This window comes from Myotis yumanensis, unplaced genomic scaffold (genome assembly GCF_028538775.1).
Source record: "Myotis yumanensis isolate MYYU_CA2020_CCGP unplaced genomic scaffold, mMyoYum1.0.hap1 SCAF_17, whole genome shotgun sequence".
Lineage (NCBI taxonomy): Eukaryota > Metazoa > Chordata > Mammalia > Chiroptera > Vespertilionidae > Myotis > Myotis yumanensis.
In genome coordinates this window covers 11,026,090-11,046,573 of record NW_027223768.1, presented here as the reverse complement: position 1 = coordinate 11,046,573, position 20,484 = coordinate 11,026,090, and the positions used below count along the sequence as shown (strand labels likewise).

At 39.5% G+C, this 20,484-nt stretch overlaps 1 protein-coding gene across 8 annotated transcripts in view; it reads left to right on the top strand.

Annotated features, from left to right (window-relative positions):
* HAO2 (hydroxyacid oxidase 2) overlaps positions 1 to 20,484 on the top strand; it is a 156,675-nt gene that overhangs the window by 8,622 nt on the left and 127,569 nt on the right. For all 8 annotated transcript variants that reach the window (XM_070397037.1, XM_070397040.1, XM_070397038.1 and 5 more), the window contains one exon: positions 16,932 to 16,999. The gene's annotated coding sequence lies outside the window, so the exon portion shown is untranslated. The remainder of the gene's footprint in view (positions 1 to 16,931; positions 17,000 to 20,484) is intronic.

The following is a 20,484-nucleotide window of genomic DNA, read 5'->3' as shown; positions in this document are numbered from 1 at the left end:
AGGTCAGTCCTTTCCCCTAGGCCCCCACCATTCCCCAGAAAACAGGATGCAAAAATGGTAGACAGTGGATCTGGAAGGCCAGATGGAAATATTTAGTACAGAACTAGAAATATAACTGTGAAAAAAGTGATAAAAATCTGAGTAGTCTTAGGATAACTTTCTAACCAGGCATTAAACTTGAAGGCAAGACCACATTTTCAACTCTGACCAAAAGAGTACTTGACATCAGAGGAAAGCTCGATAAATATTGACAGGTTGATTAAATGAACAGATGAACACATGTGAGGGGAAAGAGGGAGGTGTGCAGTGAGATATTTTAAAGATAGACAGTGCAGGGAATTGGGGAAAAAAATTTAAAGCCTAAAATAATCCCTGGAAACATTTTCTAAATCTCTGATATATGCTTGCTTTCTTGTGGTTTGCTCTTTCCACTAAAAAGCAGAATGCATAAAATATTCTGATTAGTCGAGGGTTATTACTTAGGTTCCAACTAATGTTTTATATATAAATCTAAATTACTGCTTTTCCTTCATTCTGCTTCTCTTTCTGTTTGGTCAAATCCCTGTGGGAGGGAGCAGCATTCCTGTGGTGGGTAAAATAATTTCTATGGAAATTATTCAAAACACAATTTTGTAAACACTATGTGAAGATATGATTTATTTCTGGATTCAGCCCTTTCTCTTGCATCATCTCCCTGTTTATCATCAAGTTTTCTGTTTGCCAGCATCTCTCTTTAAGGATTTGTCCAGCCCTGACCGGATGGTTCAGTTGATTGGAGCATCATCCCATGCACCAAAGGGTTGCAGGTTCTATTCCCGGTCAGGGCGCATACCTAGGTTGTGGGTTTGATCCCAGGTGGGGGCATGTATGGGAGGCACCTGATTAATGTTCCTCACCTCTCTCTCTCTTTCTCTCTCTCTTTCTCTCTCTTTCTCTCTTCCACTCTCCAAAAATCAATAAATACATATCCTCACTGAGGATTCAATCATTAAAAAATAAAAACATCCATACCAGTTTTGCATCTAAGAGGATCAGCTTCCATTAGGAGGGTTGAGACCATGGGAAGCAAGACAGAGGAGAAGAGACTGCGTTCCAGGAGGGAGCAGGTTACTGAAAAGAACACGACTCAATTCCCAATCCCAACTCTGCCATAATTAGCACAGTGACACTGGAAAGTTTTTAACTTCTCAGCCTGCTTTTTATCTAAAAAATGGAAGGGGTTGAACCAACTTATTATCAAGGTTCCAGCCCTGAATTCTATTAAGTTTATGCTCCTGCAGGTGTCCCATTTTTAACCCAAGGATCTTCCAGTACTTTGGACGAAACACCTACAAGGCTGACAGGTGAAACATCCTCCCCTTGTGACAGATGGTCCTGCTGGGACCTCAGTGATTCTTTACTTGTAACATTGTCAGTCTGTGGAAGACTCAGACTGTACTCGCTAACCTAGTATTGGAGAAATTGAACCTGAACTGTGACTGACTTGAAGAGAGCAGTTAATGAGAAAGTCATTAGATAATAAGACAAAGGTAGATTAATGAGTTTTCTAGTATTATCGTATGCTTTATAGGGGGTGTTTGGGAGCTAGTGCCAGAGGAGAGAGCCTGGAGGCAGAGTAAGAACTGGAGGAGATGGGAGAACCATGTAAAGGTTGTTAGGCAAAGGTGCCAATACTTTTTTATTCATTCATACAATTCACTCATGTAAAATATTTAATGCATGCTTACTGCATAAAACTAAAGACTAGAAGGTAATCTTGTGTCACCACAGGTACCATGTATACTTCTTTTTATATGTCACCATATGTCTCACCTTCTTTTCTTGGCTCTAGTTGCCTAGTTCCCACTCTGAAACCTTAGAGACAAATGGAATTGGAAAGCCAGCATTCTTCTCTCCCTCCCTCCTCCCTCCCTCCCTCCACCTTCCCTTCCTTCCTTCCTCACTACCATCCTTCTTCCTCCCTTCCCACACCTACTATTAACCTGGACAACTAAGGTACTGAGGATCCAGAGGATAAAGACATGGATTTCACCATGGAGAAGCCGAGTATAGCGAGGAAGATTTTTTTGTAAAGTCGTTAAAATATAACAGGATAGCTGTCATTCTAGAGCACAGACATGGTACTGTAAAGTCCCCCAAGTTTTAAAATATTGGCAATTAGATAACAGTATGAGTCCACAAGTTCACAGACAGAACAAGCATGTACATTTCAGGGCTTCTCTCCCAGTCACAGGCACAGCTCCCACACCAGCCCTGGCTAAACTTATCAGTTATATTGTCACTGCTAGTTTCACCTCAGTAAGAACAAGGCCCACATGCCTAGGGCACAGAAGGTCATAGGAAATGGGACTGGGGTTTCTTCTCAAATAAAAACATCCCTTTAGAACTTATTTTATCTTGATTATCCTTGGCAACCAAGGAGGGAAGGAAAAGAAGGGGCTCTCTTGCTCTGATGGCTACTATGTTAGGAAGATCCCACTCCAATCCTGGTGCCACATTTTGTTGTTGTTGTTGTTAAAAAATAAGGTATCACCCTAGCAGGTTTGGCTCAGTGGATAGAGTGTCGGCCCGTGGACCGAAGGGTACCGGGTTTGATTCCAGTCAAGGACATGTACCTTGGTTACAGGCTCAATCCCTGGCCCTGGTTGGGGCATGTGCAGGAGGCAGCCATTCGATATGTCTCTCTCACATCCATGTTTCTCTCTTTCTGTCTCTCCCCCTCCCTCCCACTATCTCCTAAAATCAATGGGAAAATATCCTCGGGTGAGGATTAACAACAAAAAAGTAAGGTATCATTTCCTAGAACACTCAATTTTGCTCTCATAGAGTCTTAGACCTTTCCATTGTCTGACATTTAACACCATGAAGTGGTGGGGTGGGGTGGGGTGGAGTAAGGAGATGTGATGTTACCAACACATAAACACAGACTCTCCAGGGCTTTCCTTTCTATTATCTACTCATCTAGCAGTGCCTGTCATGTGCTGGACACCATGCTAAGAGCTAAGTACACAAAGCTGAATAAGATCTCCATGCTCTTTGAGATCACAATTTAATGGGGGAGACTGCATTTAGCAAACAGAATTTCAGGGAAAACATCTTTGTATCAAGAAGATCTTTTAATTTCCTTCAATTCACACGTTAGAGACAGTCCTGGCTCCACTACCTACTATTTGAATGACTTTGGACAGGGTCTGAGCCCCAGTTTCCACATCCAAAAATGGGGGCAAAGGATAATGAACTCCTCAGATGCCCTTACAACTCTGAGATGAGTACTGAGCTGGAATTTTGAATTGGAAAGAGGAGCAAGGTGCTCATAAGAGGGGTAACTGCATGAAGGAAGCCTGGATTTGTAGTTGAACAAGGTGTACAAAAAGGTGAAGGTCAAGAGAATAAGGTATTAACACATCTCCCTGCTTCCATCCTTATCCCCTTCAGTCTAGTCTCTCAATCAGCAGCCAGAGGAACTCATTAAAAGACATGTCAAATCATAGTCATTCCTCTAGCTTTCTATGTCACTGGGAGAAAAAACAAGTCCTTTCCCAAACCTATAGGACCCAAATGATCTGCATTCTTCATTTCAGCCTCTCTTCTCCCAACATTGCTCTGCTCAGAACACACTGGTCTCCTCACACACCACTCAACATTTAGCACCATCTAATATATTTTACTTATATTACTTATATCCCCGGTAGAACACCCCTCTCACAATCTGGGACCGCTGGCTCCTAACCATTCACCTGCCTGCCTGCCTGATTGCCCCTAACCCCTCTGCCTGCCTGCCTGATTGCCCCTAACCTGTCCGCCTGCCTGCCAGATCACCCCTAGCTGCCTCTGCCTGCCTGATCTTGAAAGATCAGACTCACATTGGTCTTCAGACATTTTCTGTCAATAACACTGGCTTCTTTTGGTTACTCTTTAGACATAGTCCCACCTCCCTGCTGTCACAGTCAGAGATGCAGGTGAATAAGAGCCCTGGCTATCAGGCCACTGAGAGTTGTCTGACCAAAGGCTGATTCTGGCTGATTCTGTGGGGGTGGGACTTCCTCTTCCCTGCTGTAAGAGTCTCCGCAACGCAAGCATTCCACGCCCGGCCGTGGAAAGGTACCCCCCACCCCAAACCGTTCTGTGCCCTCTGCACAGAGGCCCTCCGTGTCCGGGGTAGAACGCTTGCCTTGTACCCGTGGCAACGAAGCGAGCATTCCTCCAGGCCGCTCACACTGCCCACTCTCAGTGGCTGCCCCCCGGGACTGGGGGACTCCGGCGGGGCTGAGAGGACTGGGCACCTCCATCTTGTGGCTATGGGCGTTGCCATCTTTTGTGATGGAGTGACAGTTAATTTGCATATTACCCTTTTATTAGTTAGGCTTCCTTAAGTTTAGCATGTGTGTGGCTAATAACACACTTGTTGAATGAATTTCCCCAGTTTACCGATAAAGAAACTAAGATCCAGAGAAGGAAAGTGTATGAGGTCAAGGTGCTCTTTAAAAGAACAGTCTGGACCATTAAGCACTTAGATCTTCTGTCTCTCTGCCCCCTGGCTCTGTGGCAGACAGAATAATGGGCTCCAGAGAAGTCTACCTCCTAATGCCCAGAAACATGGCAAAGGGACTTTGCAGATGCATCTTGAGATGGGGATGATCCTTTTGATTGTTGGCTTAACTTCTGGCATTTTTTTCTCTCAGTCTCTTCAACTCTTTAGATTTATTGATTCACTCATTTGTTAATTCATTCAACCAGCATTTACTATATGTATTGATCTATGTGTGTTAGCAAAAGAAAAAGGAAGGATATGAAAGGGGAACTTTTACATGTCTATATAATATTTTTAAAAAGCAGTGGGATTAATAGTATCTTTTACTTTAATTTGAGAATTTCCAGCATTTTTTTAATTTAAAAAATAGAAACAAATGTTTTCTGAGAGATACTCTGAGCCAAGCATGATGGCAGACACGAGATAAAGAAAATTCTTGAACTACAGATGCAGTTTCATAGAGGTGACAACTGAACAGAAATTATCATCGAACACAAGCATCACTTTGGCCTTGGGGTGGAGAGGTGGCAAGTAGACAATCCCAAAAGCAACATCTCAGCTGAGTGGTCTGATCAATATCAAGGTTTGGGCCCTTTGGGCTTGCCTATCCCTGGCCTTGGCTGTTTTATGGGTGCCTTTTCCTTCACCACTGCCTCCCACAACCTGGCATGACACAGGCATTTTCAGGCCTTTTCCCAGCCATCTATTTAGAGCCAGCATCCTGTGCAGCTCAAGAGGAGTCAGAGCCCATGAGGAGATGAGGGAGGGACTTGGAAGAAAATATGATGAACAAGGGCAAAGCCAAGAGGGAAATATGCATGTTTTCATTTGCTTTCCTTGAACAGGATGCTTTCACACCACTTTCCATAATCCAAACAGCATGTTTCCCTCAACATACTGTGAAGATGTGATGGCTATTGATTGTAAAGCCAAAGGAGACACTTTCTTCTCCCAGATGGAGTTAGCACCCCTCCCGGTGCTCCATCGGCACCCCACGCTCCCATATTTCATAGGGTCCCTCACCCCCTATCCCGTCTCCTGACTGTCTTTGTTCTCCACAGACCCCCATAAGATCCTCCTAGAACAGCCAAGAAGTGCTCAATAAATCACTGTTTCATTGGATTGAATAGTACAAAACAATGTAGGTACTGGTTTGGGCAAATTTTGAAACATCTGAAGTCAAACTCTCATCTTAGAAGGCTGGAAATGGTTTTTAATTTTAATTGATTGTTTCTAAGGAAACATAAAAATGTTCCCACAATTCTCCAATAAACATTCACCAATGACATTTCAGCTTTATTTAACAGGCTGAGGGGTGGTGGTACAGATTGAATACATAAAAACACACACTACATTTAATTGCCCTCTAACTTGTGGTTGTGTATGAGAAGGAGCACAATATATGAGGGAAAATGCTTTGAAAACTCTAAAGTGGGTTGCAGATGTTTAGGGTTTCCCACAGCTGCAACAGAAACTGCCCATTCCCTCAGTCGCTTGCAGACTGAGGCCGACATCAGTGTTTGGATGGAACGCAGGAATGGTGGGAGGAGTGGCTGTTCATTGCACAGAGCATTGACTTGTTCTGGGCTCAGGCAGATGGCTTTCTGTCGCTGGAGTGGGTCAGAGATGATGGAGGAAGTACTTAGGCTTTGCCTTCACTTAATCAGCAGGGCAGGATTTCAAGAAATCTTAGAACTATAACACTGTTCAGGACCTAGTTAAGGAGGTCAACTCTTGATTAATTTCTAAAAGTCAAATCACAAAAGTGAAGCAACACACCCTGGTGCCATTTCATACCATCCCTGACTTCTCAGAAGCAGTTGACACTAGTTTCTTCTCTGGCAGGGACTGCTGGCCCTGGCTTTGCAATGGTCCAAGGAGCCTGAACTTTTCCAGGGGGGTTACAAAATACTTCTAAACATGAAATTAAATACTCATTTTATTTTCATTTATGCCATCCAGTGCTTGTAGCAGATGTTAGTGCTGTGGAATGGCATGGCCAGCCATCCTCTGCTGCAGCTCTGAGGTGCAGCTGGGACTCCTCAGAATAAGATGCTGATGGTCCTGCAGTCCAGTGCTGCTTGATTTTCACCTTGGCCAGTTCTGAGGGTTAGGCGGTACTTGCCTGTCTGTGTGGCTGTAAATATTTTATAGGTTCAAGGTGGTCAGATATTATTTCATAAAGCCTTAGTTTCATAAGACCTAGTAAATACTTTTTTTGTTGTTTTATTTATTTTTAGTATTTGTAATTTTTATTTTTCAATTACAGTGAAGCACCCCACGCTCCCATATTTCATAGGGTCCCCGTTTTGCTTCAATATAATTTTGTATTAGTTTCAGGTGTACAGCATAGTGGCTATATTTTACAAAATGTTCCCCTGAGCCCAGCCAGTGTAGCTCAGCGGTTGAGCATTGACCTATGAACCAGGAGATCATGATTTGATTCTCAGTCAGGGCACATGCCCAGGTTTCAGGCTCAATCCCCAGTTGGGGGTTTGCAGGAGGCAGCCTATCAGTGATTCTCTCTCATCATTGATGTTTCTGTCTCTTTCTACCTCTCCTTTCCTCTCTGAAATTAAAAACAAAAAACAAAATGTTCCCCCGATATTTCCAGTACCCACCAGGCACCATACATATAGTTATCACAATATTATTAACTATATTCCTTATGCTGTACATTACAAGTTCTAGTAATTCTTAATCTTTCTCTAGTAAAGACTGGTCAAATATTTCCTGATAAGAAAGTAAATAAGCGTGCATATCTCACAACTGTAATTTTGGTATGAGAAAACTATTTTCTGGTCTCCAGGGTTGAAAAAGTAAACAAACAGAACAAACAATTAGTAATGGTCGGATCATGGTCAGGAAGGCAGATGTTGGGCACATCTCCACCCCAGGCAATCCACTTCAAACCTCCTGATCTCGTCCTTTTTGCTTAAGCGTATCTTGGTGTGTTGCCTGGAGTTTAAATGTGTTATGGTAGCACAACAAAGAATTATGTAAGACAAAGCCCAGCTTGCTCACCGTGTCCCTTCCGGGCCTGCTATAACTTAGAAAAACTCAACCATATTTCCTCTATTGTGTGTAATGGCTGCCGAAAAGGAAAGATGTAGAAAAAAGAAAGCTCTTGGGACAAGTGGGAAATGAAGGCATCATGATCTGCTTAACAGGGAACTGGAAATAGAAGCCATGCCCAAGGACATGGAAATTGATTATTTAAAATACCTTTTGTTTTCTATTTTAAAAAGAATACATGTACAGGGTAAAAAAAAAATCAAATTGTAAAGAAAAGTACAAAATAAGGGGTCAAAGTTCTGATCTCCAATATCCTACCCCAACTCCGGAATCCCACTGCCAAAGAATCACTGTTAGCCGTTGCGCATCCTTCCAGAAGCATCCTGTGCATACTACAAAGATGCCACAAATACCCACTTGCTTTCTTTTCCTACAAGCTCTACAACTTCATTTTTTCTCTTAATGCATTAAGCATCTTTACATATCAGTAAACATCAATATCTCAATTTAAAAGAAAATTACAAGCTTCATAGTATTCTGTTGAGTGAGAATATCATTATCTGTTTATACAATCCCTTTTCTGTCAACATTTGGATTATTTTTAAATCATGACTGTTGTAAACAAAGCTTCCTTGAACATCTTTGTGAATATATATTTGTACATATAAGAAAATAAATCTTAATATCTGCAGGGAAATTTTTTAAGTGGAATGACTAATTTTGAGATTATATATATTTGCATCTTGATAATTACCTCATACTCTATCACCAAAAACGTTAACAAATGTATACACCCAACAATAGTGCACAGGAGTGTTTTCCATTAGCACCCATCACTGGGAATTTGTTCTTATAAATAATTGTATAAACACTGTCATAAGTTACCTCTGGGTTTCAGGGAAAAAATAGACATCTGTACTATGTACACTTGATACAGTGGCAGAGTTTTCTTTTGTAATTAACAAAGATTAAAGAAATATGGAACTCTTGTTTGGCCCGGCCTGCATGGCTCAGTAGTTGAGTGTCAACCTATGAACCAGGAGGTCGCGGTTTGATTCCCAGTCAGGACACATGCCTGGGATACGTGGGAGGCAGCTGAACTGTGATTCTCATCATTGATGTTTCTCTCTCACTCTTTCTCTCTCAGATCAATAAAAAAAATTTTTTTTAAAAAGAAATAGGGAACATTTGTTTGTAACTGTTTTGGCAATACAATTTTACTTGGAAAGTAGAGACCGTTCATCAAAAGAAGACCAGGAGAGAGCAGTTAGAGGCAGGAAAGCAAGGTAGGGTAAGGGAGGAAAGCTCTTTTGTACAGAAGAATGTCAACTCATTTATGTAGAAGGAATGATAAAATTATAAATTTACCATTTTGCAGCCACCCATGCAATGATTGAGTCAAATAAAGATCATCAGTGGTGGATGTTAACGAGTTATTGTGAGGATCATTTCACAATATGTACATATATTAAATCATTACATTGTACATCTGAAATGGATGTGTTATGTCAATTATATCTCAATAGAAAATGAAGACTAAAAAAATTAATGTTGAGCTATAAGTGGAGTGCATAATATTCATACATCTCAAAATATTATATCACAGATGCTTATTAGTTACAAATGAAAGACATCTTTACCGTGGAGACATTCCACAGATGCCACTGACTCAAGTGGTTAACTTAGCATCACCAAAGGGACAAATGCCACTAGGTGTATCTGCTGTGATGCAATGGGAAGTGTGCATCACCCATGTAGTATATGCGCCAAAATATTTAACCTGTACCCAAACTTGAGGCACCAACCAGACAAATCCAGATTGTTGGACATCTTTCAAGACTACTGGCATAGGCCTTTAAAAAATATCAATGTCATAAAAATGCTTAAAGACTAGGGGGAGGACTATTTTAGATTATAGAGATAAAGAGACTTGAAAACTAAATGCAATGCATAACACTTGATTTGATCCTGGATTGAAAAATAGCAAGAATAGGACAGTATTGAGTCAATCAAGGAGATTTGAATATAGGCTGCATATCAGGAAATATTATTGTATCAGTGTTAACTTTATTGGTGTGATACCAGCAACATGGAAACAGAACAATCAATTTTTTCAAATGCAATTTTTTCAATATTTCAACTTTGAAATATTGTGGTACCTGTAACTTACATCAAATGATTCATCAAATAAACAACTGAAGTTTTATAATTTTAGGATTTACATATAGGTGTATAATCCATCTTGAGTTAATTTTTGGTATATGGTATGAGTTATAGATTGAAGTTCCCCTTGTTGCATATGAATATAAAATTGTGTCAGCACCATTTATTAAAAGACTATCTTTGCTCTTCTTAATTGCCTTTGTACCTTTGTTAGGAATCAGTTGATCAGCCTCTCTGTTCTGTTTCATAGATCTATTTATCTTCTTTGACACCAATACATATTGTCTTGATTACAATAGTTTTATCATAAGTCTTGAAGTTAAATAGTATAAGTTCTCTAACTTTGTTCTGCCTTTTTAAAGTGTGTTAAGTATTCTAAGGCTTTGTCATTTTCATATAACTTTTCAAATCAGATTGTCAAATTCTACAGAAAAATGCCTGTGGGTATTTTGTTTGATTGGGAAAGCATTGAATTTACAGGTCAACTTGGAAAGAACTGACATCTTGACAATATTGAATCTTCTGATCCATAAATGCAATGTATCACTCTATATTTTAGGTCTTTTAAAATTTCCCTTAGCAATATTTTGTAGTTTGCAGTATACAGATATTAAACATCTTTTATCAGGTCTATCCCTAACTACTTTATATTTTTATGTTGTATTGTAAATGATATTTCTAAATTTCTCATTGTTGCTAGTGTATAGAAATACAATTGGTTATTGTATATTGATCTTGTATCCTGCAACTTTACTGAAATCACTAATTAGTTCTGATAGCTTTTTTGTTGCTTCCCCAGGATTTTCTACATAGGTTATCATGTCACCTGTGGTGGACGGCAGTTTTACTTCCTTCTTCCCAACTGGATACCATTTATTTATTTGGCTAGCACTTCCATTATAATATTGAATAGAAGTAATTGGGGCAGACATCTTTTACTTATTCCTGATGTTAGACAGAAAGCATTTAGTCTTTCACAAGTAAGTATGATTGTTAGCTGTAGGGTTTTTTCTTTAGATTGTATTTAAGTTGAATTTTTTTTTTTCTATTCTTAGTTTGTAGAAACGTTTTTAAAATCACCAATAGATATTGGATTTTGCCGAATGCTTTTTTCTCTATCTATTGAGATGATCATAGATAGATTATCTTTTAGTTTTTCTTTTTTGTCCTTAATATGTCTTAAAAAGTATTTCATTTTAATTTTGAAAGATATTTTTGTGGACTACAGAATTCTAGTTGAGTAGTATTTTTTCTTTGAGTACTTCAAAGATGTTCTACACTATTTCTCTCTTGCATAGTGTCTGACAAGAAATCTGTCATCTTTACTGCTGTTTCTCTGTATGTAGACTGTCATTTTTTCTTAGGTTTCTTTTAAGATTTTTTCTTTATCACTAGTTTTAAGCAAATGGATTATGATGTGCCTTCATGTAATTTTCTACATGTTTCTTGTGCTTGAAGTCCATTCAGTTTCTTGGGTTTATGAGTTTATAGTTTTCATCAAATTTGAAAATATTTTGGACATTAGTTTTCAAATATTTTGTATGCCTCCCCTGGCCTTTTTTTCCTTAGTGACCCCAATTCCACACATATTGGACTGCTTGAAGTTGTCCCATGGTTCAATGATGCTTTATTTGTTTGTTTGTTTTTTCCCTTGTTCTTTTTAAAATCTCTATGCTTAATTTTGGATATTTTCTATTGCTATATCTCCAAGTTCACTTAACTTTCTTTCTATGATGTCTAATCTGCTGTCAATCCCATTCAGTGTATTTTTTCATTTCAGATATTTTAGTTTTCATCTGTAAAAGGTCAATTAAAAATACCTTTCATGACTTTAATTAATATATTTTATCTTTCTTCTAGCTTTTTGCTCCTATCCTGTAAGTCCATCCCTTAGTCTCAGATAGTTTCCTTAGTCACATTCTTGATCAGTTACCAACCAAAACCTTGAAGGGAACCTTTAAACATCTCAGTTCTCTGTGCAATTGTCTCCTCTGTAGTTCTCTGCTCTGAGAACTCTCGCCACATTGGCATACCTGTACTTCCAGTCCCATCTCCTCAACTCAAGATCACTGGGCTCTATCCAAGTTCTCTCTGTGTGATGAGCTGGAAACTCTTCAAGAAGCTAGGCAATCCTGGGAGTCACCTCATTTGCTTTTCATCATTCAGAAATCAATGACCGTCGCTGCTTATTTCCATTATCTTGAGAGCTATTGTTTTATATATTTGTCTAGTTATTTCTCTTTCTTTCCTTTTAAAGTTATTTTACACAACTGGGTAAATATAATTCTTTATACTCCATGTTGGTCAGAAGCTAAAGTCCCACGCTATTGCTTTTATTCACTCTAAAATTACCCCTGTGGCAACCTCTAGCTGATCTGCCTTCCCGGGCGTTCAAGTTATGTCCCACGCAATAATTACTGTTTTTGTTAGTACTCTGGTTACAAAGATGAATATATTTCTCCTTTTCCCTCTTATTTTAACATGCAATTTTTATGGTATGCAGTGTTTCTGAGGAATGAGTGTATTGTGGTATAGTGTTATAACCTGTCCAACTTAAGAACCTATGCTATGGTTGGCATATACTTTAAGCAAAAGCAAAGACTGCATAAAGAGATATTTTTACGAACATTTTCAAAAATGAAACTATATGGTCTGATCTTCTAGGGCCATTTTTATTTTGTATAAGTCATTGTATTTTCCTTTCCTGTAGTTCCCATAGTTTCTCCAAAACTTTTGCTGATTTTCTATAATAGATTTATTGACAATTCAGAAATATATTGTTATTTTCATTATAATGATTATTACTAGCTATTATGTATTGGTTGTCTATTGTAAGTTAGGCACTGTGCCAGGCACTTGATACAATATCGAATTCACTCTTCATTAGGATATATATACTTTTTTAAAAAATCCATCTTTATAGACAGGGAAATGGATTCAGGGAAGTCAAATAACTTGCTCAAGACCCCAGGGCTAGTAACTGGTATTATTAAGATTCCAAACCCAGGTCTGTCTGATTCCAAAGCCCAGCTCCTCATGTTGCTTTGTCCTCTGCTTCATGAACCATAACGGAGCGTGGTGGTTCTTTTCTCTAACAGGAACTCCCTTATTTTTCTTTCATTCTCTTAAAGAAGAGAATAAAAAGAAAGTAAATTAGGACAAGACAGTTTAACATGCAGCAGAGTAGGTCAAGTAAGTACGCATCTTGAGTTTTCTGAATTTACACACAGATTGTGTTCAGGGTGATTTCATGTGGCTGTCTTATACCTGAACACCAGGAATACATTATGCCCCATAAACACAGTAAACTGAAAATATGCCGGAATCCCTTGTTTCCTTTTAAAATAACCTTTGCAGTTCGTACCAAGAGACAGGTATATACTTTTTAAGCACACCTGGGTTTTTTTTTTTAGTCTGGACAAGAAGTGTATTTCACTTGGAGTCCCTTTCCTGAGCTATGCAAGAACTTCTCTTAGGAAAGACCTAAACTAGATGAAAAACTGAGTTTTGATCTCATATAGTTTTCTTCCTTGGCCCTTTTTAAAAAAATATATTTTTTATTGATTTCAGAGAGGACAGGAGAGGAAGAGAGAAATAGAAACATCAATGATGAGAGAGAATCATTGACCGGCTGCCTCCGGCACACTCCCTGTTGGGGATGGAGCAACCTGGGCATGTGCCCTGACCAGGAATCAAACCCATGACCTCCTGGTTCATAGGCCGACACTCAGCCACTGAGCCATGCCGGCCAGGCTCATATAGTTTTCTTAATAATGTTGTGGTATGGGCTGAGCAAGCATGTTCCCTGGAAAAGGGAGGATAAAGTTATAGTGACCTCACAATGAAGCGTTTCATTTTCCCACATGTTGCTCCTCCACAACCAGGAAACCGCTTTTCATATTACTTGGGGGCTGGGTATGAGCCATTGGAGGAGGGAGGGTTGTGAACAGGAGCCTGTCAGTGGACGGAGTCAAGGAACAGGAGTCCAGAATGTCCTCGCCAGGGGAAAAGAAGCCTGCATCCATGGACAGGGCCCACAGTTTATCTGAATTGCAGTCAAGGTTTAGCATCAGGTCATTGGTGCCTATCACTGTGGTCAGAAGGGATTATTTTTATTAAGCATTTTGTGTTTATCCAGGGACTTGCAGTCATTAATCATTTAACTCTTGTTCCCCGGGAGACTTCTGTGAAGTGAATGGGAAAGAAACAACCCGATTCTTATTTTACAGATAGAGAAACTGAAGCATTTTTGTCTACTGCTATGACACACGGAAAGAGCTAAAGCCATACATTAGAGCTTGGGAGACCCAGGCCAGGGGTTTGATGAGCTTTTGTTCTACCACAGAAGTGAGGTTTTTTACACAAAATGGACTTGCATATTTTTCATTTTAAAAGCAACATGATTGATGCTGAGGTGTAGTGAAGGAAAAAATACAACAGACTTCACTTACTTTTATTGTATCGTCTGAAAATTGTACTGAGTTCCCACAAAATTTTTGGAATCCAAATATGCAATTAGGTTTAAGTAGTAAAGATTGTTAGGCATTGCTCATCTCGATCTTTCTAAGAGAATATAAGCAAACACATCCAGTGTGGTTATGAATAGCCAATAGCAAGTTGTAAAGGGACTTTTAAGGGGATGGCATGGGGATTTTGCTGCCTGGAATTAATCTGGTGGGCTTCCTGGAGAGGGTGTGCTTTGAATTTCAATTAAAAAAACTATTTCAAAGATGGTGTGTTCTTCAGCCCAGATGCTTTGAAATGTCTTTCCTGTTTCTATGCAGTGTAAATACCACACAAAGAAAATTGTCAGGTATCACAAGAAGAAGGAATTGACTGAGGGGTCCATAAGGGCACATTTCAGAGTAATGGGGAGGAAATGAAGAAGTTTTCTGACAGTGAGATCTTTCAGATCTCTTAACAATGAGGTAGTTCAAAGGGCAGATGGGTTAGAGTGGCAGGGGGAAGGGTGTCAGTGGAAGCCATTAAACCAAACTAGATAAAGCATAGGAGGATCAGCATGCCCTCTGGTGGGGCTGGGAAATACAGGGAGGGCCAGGACTAATTGACTTCCTTTGGAATAAGACAGACCTTGTATTCAAATCCACTTAGGAGTTATGTGATTAAAGTCTCAGGTGCCTCTTTTTAAAAATGGTATGATCTACTAACAATTAAATCTAAAAAACAAAATAAAGAAACAAGCAGAGCAGAAACAGATTCATAGATACAGAGGACATTTGACTGTTGCCAAATGGGAGGAGGGTGCTGGGATGGTGAAAAAGGTGAAGGGATTAAGAAGTACAAATTGGTTGTTACACAATAGTCATGGGGATGTGAAGTACAGCATAGGGAACATAGTCAACAATATTCTAATAACTATGAATGGTGTCGGAGGAGTACGAGATTTAATGGGATGATTATTTAGTAAGTTATATAATGTCAGGTGTGTACATCTGAAACTAATCTAATATTGTATGTCATCTGTAATTCAAAAATAAAAAATGATTAAAAAATAAAAAGGTTTTCAAGGGGGAAAATGGTTTGAATAAGACTAATCTTATAAGTTGGTGAGTGAAGTAAAATAAAATGAAAATTGCTTACACCAGAGGCAAATTTGGGTTATATTGGGTCTTAGGCTTATACATTATTAGAGACCTTTAAAAAAAAGAATACACAGTTTGTTTATAAAATTAGTTATCATTTACTTAGAATGAGAAAAGATATCACAACAAATTACTAAAAAGGTGCCCAACAAACAAATATAACAAATACCAATAAAACAACATGAAGTTTTAATTTATTAACTACCTGAAATACCTCTATGTTATGTGTGTGTGTATGCACAAGTATGTTTATAAATACACACATACAGATATACATATGCTATATATTCTGATGGCTTCTTCACATGACAAAAAATTATATCATGTAAATATGTATGAAGAGAACAAAAACATATTTCAACTTTCCTCCAGTATGATTCATCAAACTTTATTTTTTATTATTGATAGTTTGGGAAATTTTTTTCAGCACCACAACTTGTTCCCTGTAACACATGCAAAATTTCATAATTGTTAAATTTGGAAAAACTTCTATCAAGGTTTTTTTGTTTGTTTGTAAATATAAATTGTGTGTGTGTGTGTGTGTGTGTGTGTGTGTGTGTGTTTTACTGATTTCAGAGAGGAACAGAGAGCGAGAGAGAGATAGAAACATCAATGAGAGAGAATCATTGATTGGTTGCCTCCTGCATGCCCCATAATGGGGATAAAGTCTGCAACCCCACGAATCGAACCGTGACCTCCTGATTCATAGGTCAATACTCAACCACTGAGCCACTCCGGCTGGGCTCTATCACGGTTTTAATGAAAGAGTGGTTGAGTATTGACCTATCTAAGATTTAGATAAGTCTTCCATGGACTAGCTTCTGATTCTGTACATTTCCAATCCTGTTTCTCTTCCACTATCCTCCTAATTTCGTGGTTGGGCATTATAGGACACATTCACATCCCACCATGGCATACCTTGGTCTCCCAGCTCCCTGGATGAAGAAGCAATGACAGTGATAGGAGTGTTTCTAGAATTTGTTTCCACAACCAGGTGGCTAGCAATCAACCATACACAGAAGTGATACGAACCACATAATATATCCCACTCCACTCAAGTTAAATGTATCTTCAACTCAACTCCAAAATCAATCCATACAAAGTGAAATGGGACAGAGGGACAGTCAGGGCAGTATTAACTAATTGGTGTTAAATATCTTAGTTTTATAAACTTTACGAAAACTTATAACTAGACCCACACAAGGATAGAGCCCCCACCAGAGACTTGGAAGGGACTCGTGCCATTCGCTTCATAGTCACCTGCCTCTATGTGTCATATCCACATGCTGAAGAATTCTGTCCTTCACTCTGGCTAGTCTTGCTGGAAGTGAGCAAGATGGCGGTGGGGATTTATGATTACAAAATCAGGAGATTCCCCAAAGGCAATGACTTTCTAACCACGGAGATGTTATAGGTCTCCTTCAGCAGTGGTGAATCTAAATGAAATCAAATTTTGAGGATCTGATAGTGGCATATCAGAAAGAAACTTTTTGTTTTTCTTGTATTTTGCTGTCTTCTTCCCCCAGAATCAGCTGGTTATATTTTAGTTCAAAACTCCTCTTTTAAATTGTTGTGATTTACCTGATTCTGAACTCTTTTTTTTTTCTTTTTTTTTTTAGAAAATCCCTCGTGGAGCACCTTGATCCCTTGGAGTGTTATGGTACCTGGACGGGGTGGAGGTGAGCTGGTAAGTTCGTCAAATCTGCCCGGGGGCCACTCCACCTCGCCCTGGCTAGAGATACTTTAGAGGCCTGTGCGAGCAGCAGTTGCTGTTTGAAACAGGGGCCAAGTGCTGGGGTGGCCATTCCAGAATGTATCCCCTCAGAAGCGTGCTGCCCAGGCTCTTGTAAGAAGGTTAAAAAAAATAAAGCTGCCGCCTATTTGGAACATACGCTGGCTCCTTCCACATCTGCAGGACATTTAGCTCCTTGCATCTGGTAATGTTTGTGCAAATATAATTCCATATTCACTAATAATTCCTGGGGCTAAAGGCCCCCCCTTGGGTAACCTTGTTAATATTCTCTCAAGGCCTGGTGTGAACGCCTCATAGCATTTTGATTAGAATTCAATCTTGTGTTTTTTTTTCCCTCTCTGTCTCTTTCTCCCTCTCTCCTCTCATACTTTTCTGGCCCCTGGTTTCCTGGCCACCCACATCAGGAGACATTCTCCTCCCTTCCACTCTCCATTCTCAGTTTCAAGGAATTTCCTTGTGTCAAAGGCAAAGTGTGATTGACATATTTTCCCCTCTTAAGAGCAGTCATCTCAGTGTTTGATTTAACCATCTCCTTATGGGGCTCATACGATCATTACCTGGGTGAAAAAGAGACCCCCTGCTCACCCTCATGCTCAAGCACCAGGCTCAGACCCACATAGCTTCATGTTTTATATTTTTATAGACTTTTAAATTGCTGCTCTCCTTCCTTTTTTCATACCTTTTTTTTTTTTTTTTGGTTGGCACTAGAAATGATTCCCTGGTGCATTGTACCCTGAGCTGTAAAGAACTTTAGTTATCCACAAACAGGTAGACCAGCTGCCTCCTGCCAGTGTCTTCTGCCTGCCAAGAATAGCATTTGCTGTTCTTTAGACCTGGGAGAAGGAATGGATATATAACGAGTTCTCTAGATTTGAATTCACCACCTCTAGCCAGGTTGTATTCTTTGGGTTCTGTAGTCTTACCTGACCAGCTTATTTGTCTTTCAAGAGAAGAAAACAGAAAACAAAAAACAAAAGCAAATTAGCCGTAGCATGAGAAATTACATTTCAATCAGGAAGAATTTCTTGGCAATGAAGTTCTCAATGTTGGAGTGATTCTGGAATGCATGCACAGGCTCAGGCCGCCATAGCAACGAATCACTGTGGGTTCAAAGGGTTTCTGCCTGAAGGGGATGAACTAGGTGACCTTGGAAGGTCACTTGCAGCTTTTTAATTCAGCAGCGATCCCCTTCTTCTCTGTGAAGGGCCACACTTCTCATAGTGTTGGAACAGACTCTCCAGAGTGGCCTGAACCGCAGCCCAGTTATTTCTCTTTAATGAATCACATCTCCTCCTGCTGATAATGATGTGTGTCTAGTCAAAGCTCCCCATTGAAGGCGGCTCTGTCGTCATGCAAGAATTATATCTCAAGTCACCTCCTGCGCCCCCAGTCCCATTGTTTCAGAACAAAGCGAAGTGCTAGAAGATTAAGACTTAAATTTTCAGTAACAGAATTGATGTTTTTTTCCTGCTGGGATTTCAGTAATAAAGGTAGTTTGAATAAAAAGCTGTAAGTATATAGCTACAGTACCTTAATTTGTGGCACAAAGCCAGCATTCAGTGACTTTTCATTTTTAATCAGGAGTAATGGCCTGTATGTAGCCATTGCTGAAAGCATTTTTTATTAACATAGTGTGACATAAATACTTGCTTGTTGTAATTACCATCCGTGTTATGGTAAACAAAGCATATAGCTGACCATGCCAAGCGGGCATATGTTCTCACATGGCCAGTAACAGCAGTGTATGTCTTATAAGTTGATGTTTTAGCCCATTGCTTTGGGAAAACTTGGCTGTAGAGGAAGTTTTAGTACTTGCCAGAATATAAACACCCATAAGAATACATGTCAGTCCAGGGTTCACCCAGACCAGTATCTGAGTCTGAAAGAATTCCAGGATTGTGTGTGGAAAGTAATGAGTCCCTAAAAAAAATACTGGGCACAAAGGTTAGCATAGGCTTCAAGCCATTTCTAGCTTATCTCAGTTTTTCTGTTGCAGGTTTCTAAGATCCATTCATAGAAGTCAAGACCTAAAGAACTCATGTGATCTACAATGTACTGAAGTCTTTTCCGTGCCTAACTTATATTCCACCTGTATGCCCACTTGAGATAATAGGTCTTATAAATTCACTCTCTGCTTTGTGAATAGTACTTCCTCTTATTTGTTGTATCTGCTTCTTTTAAACTCTGGTTGTTTCAGGTTTGAGAACTCCATGATTTGCTTAAAGAGTCTATGGTTCACTTCTAAATCCTCCATGATTTGGAAAACTTCAATCAGATTTTTTTTTTAAATATATTTTATTGATTTTTTACAGAGAGGAAGGGAGAGATACAGAGAGTTAGAAACATCGATGAGAGAGAAACATCGACCAGCTGCCTCCTGCACATCTCCCACTGGGGACGTGCCCGCAACCCAGGTACATGCCCTTGACCGGAATCGAACCCAGGACCTTTCAGTCCGCAGGCCGACGCTCTATCCACTGAGCCAAACCGGTTTCGGCCAATCAGATTTTTATTACTTACTCTACCCATCTGTCCATTCCCTCCAGATGGGTAAATGAGAATTTTCAAAGTTTGTCTTCATGTAGAATCCCTTCCTTTCCTCCTAAATGATGATGTTCAGAACCTTCTTTAGTACCTAAATCATAGTGCCTAGTATTGCATATTTCAGTTCATGTCGGTGTAGGCTGGGATTCTTTTTTAGAAGAGTTGGTATATATTCATGTTCTTTTATTCAGCTGTTCTGCAGTATTTCTCTGTTTAAGATAATGAGACTAATTTTATTAAATAATGATCATTGATAAGTTTAATACCTAAGCCAGTAATTTTTAATTTTTCAAGTGAAAATTTATATAGAATACAAAAATATGAATATGGTATAAACCACGGGACTTGGTGGACCACTTGGCCTCCCTCTGGTCATTGAGGTACTCCATGAAACTAGAGAGTTCCATGAAACATGCCTGGAAAATCACCAAGCTTACCAGCCACCAAAGTGAGCACCAACCCTCTTTTAAAAGTTCACTTAAAAAAAGCTGGGACTTAGTCTAGAATTCATGCATCCACATTTTCTTAACCAATTCTTTCTTTACAGGACAAATACTTTTATATGCACCCTTTACTTATGATCACTCAGATATCCCCCAGGCCTCATGGTTCATGAATACATGAGCAGGTATACATGGTTCAGCACAAAGTTTACTGACCTGGTCACCTTCACCTGTGGAATGGCAGGACCCGGGCCAACTTCGGAGGTGTTCTTACCCTGCAGTGTTTCTCAGGGGGTCTCTAGGAAGTGTCTTGCTATGTTGCCACCACCCCCTCAGCAGTGAAAACTTAGACATATTGTCTCTGAGTGTGAAGTGGATTTGCTGCTACAGAAAGTTCTCTGTGGTTTGATGCAGACCAGTGCTCTCTGAGGC